Source organism: Vicia villosa, linkage group LG6, assembly GCF_029867415.1.
Source record: "Vicia villosa cultivar HV-30 ecotype Madison, WI linkage group LG6, Vvil1.0, whole genome shotgun sequence".
Taxonomy (NCBI): Eukaryota; Viridiplantae; Streptophyta; class Magnoliopsida; order Fabales; family Fabaceae; genus Vicia; species Vicia villosa.
This window is the reverse complement of record NC_081185.1, coordinates 27,070,942-27,077,117: the sequence shown is the minus strand read 5'-3', so window position 1 is coordinate 27,077,117 and position 6,176 is coordinate 27,070,942.

Sequence of the window (6,176 nt, the reverse complement as noted above, 5' to 3'; positions counted from 1 at the left end):
AATGATGAGGACTCCTTCGAGATAAACAAAATCCTGGATGCCTCCAAGTTGAAACGCATGAAAATTCCTTCACTCAAGCGAGCACCATCGCCTAAACCTGAGGCCAAATCCAAGCGCAGGCGTCTTGTCAAACAATTTGCTCCAACCGAGCCCTTAGAAACAGGTACCAACTCTCCTAACTCTCCAAACAGCCTGAACATAAATTCCCCCATTCCATTATCTGTGGCTCTTCCAAACACTTCTGCCCTAGAATCCCCACAAGAACCCTCATCAATCTCTCCTCATGTCTCTAAGTCCACATCTCCAAAGGAAACAAATCAACAATCTCCTGAAATCACACAATGCATTGACCTCACCTCTACATCACCAATCCCAGTAGAATCTTCACCACAAACAGTTGTCATAACTCAAGCTCCAGTTTCTCTCCCAACTGAAACTATCTCAAATGTTTCAAGTCCTCCAAACCTAGAAACTTCTAACACTGACATGATCAACATTTTCGCTCTTGAAAACCTACTCTCAAGTCCTCCTAGTGCTTCAGCTCATCAACCACCCTCACCAATGTCTCCTCACACTCCTGCTTCAGCTCAGCTGTCCTCACTCATATCCATGCTTGAGGCTGAATTGTTAACTCCACCCACTTCAAATCAACAAAACTCAATTATTCCCCATGTTGCAACATACACTTCCCCTACCATGACAACAAATCCTCTCCCCATAACCTCACCTCTGAACTCTCCTAATTCATTCAAAGAACCTTCTCCTAGAAGAATTCAACTCTCCTCCATCAATCATACAGACTCCAATGATCTCACTGCTCAGATTGAAGCATTTTTTAACAACTCTGCTCAGCTATCTGAACAAAGTGATCCTACAGAATCACTCGTCATGCTTTCTGCTCAACCACCTGATCCTTATGTCTTTCAAACAAACTCTCCAATATTTTCTTCTCCTAAGGAAGATAATGATAACTCCTTCAATGTTCAAACACTGCTTGCTCCGAGGTATGACTCATCACCTCCTAGAAACACCACCAATGATTCCAATACTCTTCCTCAGATTCCCATCACTTCCATCACATCCTCATTTTTTAACAACTTCCCTAGCATCGGTAATCGTCCTCCCGTTTATCCTCGATCTGCAACTTCATCTGAAACAGTTAACCCCCATCAGGGCGTCAACCTTCGATCGTTCACAGCTCTCCAAAAGCAGTTAATGGCTTACCAGAAATTCTGGATTGATTATGTCACTGAACAGGTATGCCCGAGGTTTCCAGGAATGCTTCCTCCGGATCCTTCTCAAATTCAGTTTCCATTTCTGCGGTTATCTTCTGAGGCTACTTCTGATGATGAACCATCTGGTTCTTAATCTTCTCGTCCTCTTTCTTTTGGTGCCCCCTTTCTTTTTGCATGGTTGACAAAAGGGGGAGAACAAGCTTTGACCAAAGCTTTGTCTTTTTTAAGTTCTTTGCACTCTACTTATCTAGGACTGTATAATTAAAATTAGCAGTAGTCCTCTAGGATCTTTTTGTTTGTGCACCAAAATATTGATGTAAATCATTTGATGTATTGATCCTCAAACATTAATCAAAAACTGCTATCTAATTAATATGTGTTTCAAATGCTTTTAAATTCATTTACTATATATGAACTAATATTGAGGGGGAGCATTTGTCCTTTCAAAGTATGCATCTTTTCAGGGGGAGTTTCAAAGTTCTCACTCAAAGAAACTAAAATAAAAAGTTTGTCACCATTCAAAAAGGGGGAGAATGTTGAAACATATTCTGTTAATGTTTTGAATATTACAAACTATTTTATCTAAAGAAACTCCAAAGTGATTTCATCAATAAATCATCCAAATAATTTATGGTCCCTATCAAACAAAGAGTTAAAATGATGATTCAAGATCAAGCTGACAAAGAACAAAGCTTTAAGAACATATGAATTCTCAGAAGTTCAATAAGTCACTATTCAGATTTATGGTCCCAGAGTTACTCTTCAGAATAACAGTCCCAGAGTTACTCTCCAGAATTATGACTCCAGAGTTACTCTTCAGAATTATGGCCCCAGAGTTACTCGTCAGATTCATCTGTCCCAGAGTTACTCATCCCAGAAGTACTGTCCCAGAGTTACTCTCCAGAAGTACTAAGAGTTACGTGTCCCAGAGTTACTCGTCCCAGACTTACTCGTCCCAGAGTTACTAGTCCCAGAGTTACTCGTCCCAGACTTACTCGTCCCAGAGTTACTAGTCCCAGAGTTACTCGTCCCAGAGTTACTCCTCCAGATTTACTTTGCCAAGAATAAGTCTTTGTTGAAATGGTCAAATGTCAGAATTTGCAGATTGTCAGCAGTACCAAGTCAAGCCAAGACCAAGTCCTACAAAGACAAAAAGCTGCCAGCACTTCTCATGAGAAACTCTCGGCACTTCCTTCTCACTTTGCTTGGCTCTATAAATACAAGACTTGTGTTTCATTCTCACCACCGAATACATCCACAAGCATTCAAAGAAAAACCAAAGTCTTTATTCTCAAAGCAATCATACTCTCTATATATTATCTTTAGCTCTCACTACCATATAGTGATCAAATATATATTAGAGTTATCATACACATTCTATAAGAAAAATACTCACTGCCATATGGAGAGTATTTAGGAACTTATTGTAAACCTTCTAAGATCACAAAGTATATCATAGATATACAAACCAATCATTTTGTAAGCTATCTGTAAGCTATACCATTCAGAAGTGTAAGCCTGGTGAGGCTAAGAATACATAGAAGAAAAAGCTATTGTAAGAAGTATTTGATAAAGGATAATCTCACAGGGTGTGGGGACTGGACTAGCCGAGTTGGTGAACCAGGATAAGTTTTCTTGTGTTCTTTAGTTATTGTCTTGCTCTTATATTTCTCATACACTATATTTGTCACACACATTAACACTAATTATTTAAATCTCTAAAGACATTACTAATCACTTTCTTCTTATTAAAGGCAACCTTTTAAATACTAAGATAAATTTTAAAAGGGACACAATCCAACCCCCCTTGTTGTGTCACACCTTATTCCATCAAATACAACACAAACATGCTATATATACACCTAATCCATGATTATCATATGGTTGGATCATCACATATTGTCTTTGACCTAAATTTCTTCATAAGCAAGAAAACATGGAGAAATGAAAAACAAACATGATCCATGGGAATATCTATCATCATAGCACACATACACACCATAAAATCAAGTTTATATCTTCAAAACTCACAAAACACACAATTTGCCAATGTTGAACAATCTTGGAAAAGAGGAAGAACAAGAACAAAGCATACAAAACTACAAGAACCATACAATCAAGATAAACTATATTCATCCCCTTTACCTTGGTTGGATTCTTGGCTCTAGCTTGGTTTGGATTCTACAACTCTCTTCTTCTCTTTGTTTTTCTCTTCTTTCTCTTCTCTTCCCAAGTTCTCTTTCTTTCTTTCTATCTCAAAATATCTCATTTTCTCTCTATATCAAAATATCTCTTTCTATTTCTCTACTTCTCATTTTCCCCCACTCAACTTTCATAAATTCTAATTTTGGCCCAAATGTCACTAAACATTAATTCTAACCAATTAACACCCAAAACATAATAATTACACACATGGAAAGTAATAAGTAAAATATTAACATAATTAATATTTACCGACTGACTCGACTCGAAAACGGTAAAATTAGGAAAATGTAGTAAACATCACAATTAATCAGAAAAATACATTTATGGGCGTTACAGGGTCAGTTGGCACAATGTTTGCAAGTCTAGAGAGGAAGGAGGTTTAGGCATAAGAGATGTAGACTGCATGAATGTGTCTTTACTAATGAAGTGGAAGTGGAGAATTTGTTCAGAGGCGAACACGATATGGTCGAATTTGTTAAAGCACAGGTACAAAAACCCGGAGGTTAAAATGTACGTCAACAATAGGGAAGTGATATCCAAGAATGACTCAATTTGGTGGCGTGATCTAATCTTGATCAACGGCTGTGTTGGATCCAATGGTCTGTCAGCCTCTGATTTATTTCTCTGCAGGGTCAATAGTGGAGCTAATGTTTCTTTCTGGTTCAGCAAGTGGGCAGGGATTCAAACAGTGTCGGAAGCGTATCCGGAGCTGTATCACATGGCAGCCAACAGGTTTATGTCTGTTGCGGAGGCGGGGTATTGGGAGGGAGAGTTCTGGAAATGGAAGCAAGACAGCTGGCTGCGTGAACCAGACGACCACAACTAAAATAAGTCATGATAGTGACGGTTTTTACTGACCGAATTTTTACTTTGGTCTCTAATTCCTTGGTCGCAAATCTCAGTGACGAATATTTTTATATTCATTTAATTCTTTTAACCTTGCTTTGTAAAAATCTAATTTATTTTCATATTCTAAAAGGTGTTTTGTAATTCTTTCAATTTCAAAATTAACTCCTATTATTATATAATAATCTAATCTGTCATATAATATTTTTATGTGACCTCTTGTTCGTTTAATTAAACTATTAAGTTCTATAATTCGTAATCTTTCATTAACTATACTCATTTTCTAGTTTTTTTTTGAATTTAATTAATTTGAATCTTAGTGCTCTGATACCAAAAATGATACCTCATTATTTATTGAAATAATTTTATAATTTATTTTTATTGGCTTAATCATCATCAAAATAGTCCCAAATTTCATCATTTTCTATTAAAGCTAAGTCTATTATAAATTCATCATCATAAAAACTTTCAACTAATAAAATATAATTTATATCACTTTCTAGTGCATAATCTATTTCATTTTCAAAAAGTATAGCTTGTGCACATAATTTTCCATATTCTTTACATATTTTTGTTTTTAAGTCATTTGGTAAAGTAAATTTTCAAATACATCTTAGTTTTTCATAAAAATCTTTCTCTTTATTTTCAATATTATCAAAATAAGTTATATCTATTTCTTTTATTTTTATAACTATTTCTTTTTCTTTTTCTTTTATACTAAATTCAACAATACTCATTTTGTTTAAATTTATAATCTATTTTTTAAATATGTTGTTAAGTCCTTTACTTGGTTTGAAAGTTTATCAATATCACTTTCTTCAATTTTTTCAGGTTCATAAAATCTAAGTGGTTTTGGTATTTGATTTTTTCTTAACTCTAAAAACTTTGATTTATTCATAAAAGTTCCTAGCTCAGTTATTTCATTTTTCTTTGGATAATAAATTTTTCCTATATCTTCAAAAAGACTTGGAACATCAATTCTATTATTATTTCTAAAGGTAATACTATGATGAGAATTAGTTAATAATGCATAATTAACACAATAAGTGATTGAAAATATTTTATCTCCTGATCTCATTAAATTTCCTCTAAGGAATTTGTGTTCAAGAGTTAAAGTTTTCTCTTATCTTTGAGTATTTAAAGGTATTCCAATATTTGGATGTATTTCAAATTTTAGTTTACCATAAGCTAAATTTTCTTCTACTACTCAAAGTATTTTATCTACTGAGTCTGTAATTCTATCATCTTTTAATATTAGTTCAACTGGAGAATTTATTCCTTCTTGAAAAGTTTCTTTGATTAATACTTGCACTGCTCCTATATGAATATATCCTATTTTATTTCTATGTTCATCTTTCTTTATATTTTTCTTGAGTTCCATGAGTTTCTTTTTATTTAATAATTGTATATAGGTATATCCTTGGGCATCTGCTATATCAGTTGGTGTTTCATTAATTATTTTACCATAATATATAATATTATCCTTTTGGTTAAATCTTTTCATTATTCCTCCAATTCTATCTTTTCCCTTCATATTTGCATCCTTAGTTAAATCTAAGTCTTCCTTTTGTATTTTTTGAAATAAGGTTGGATCTATTAAAATACTTCCTTCATAATTTCCATCTTCTTCAGTAATATGTAAATGTTCTATATCATTTACTATTTATTTTTCCATTTTTGTTTCTAGACATGTAAGAAAATTATAACACTTAATAAAAGTAAGTAAGTAAAGAAATTATACCTGATCATGATTTCTTCTGAAATTTTGGTCCACCGCTGCTTCCGTAAGTTTATGTGAGATAGTTGATTAATAGATATATATATATATATATATATATATATATATATATATATATATATATATATATTGTGTAATTTAATTGAATGATT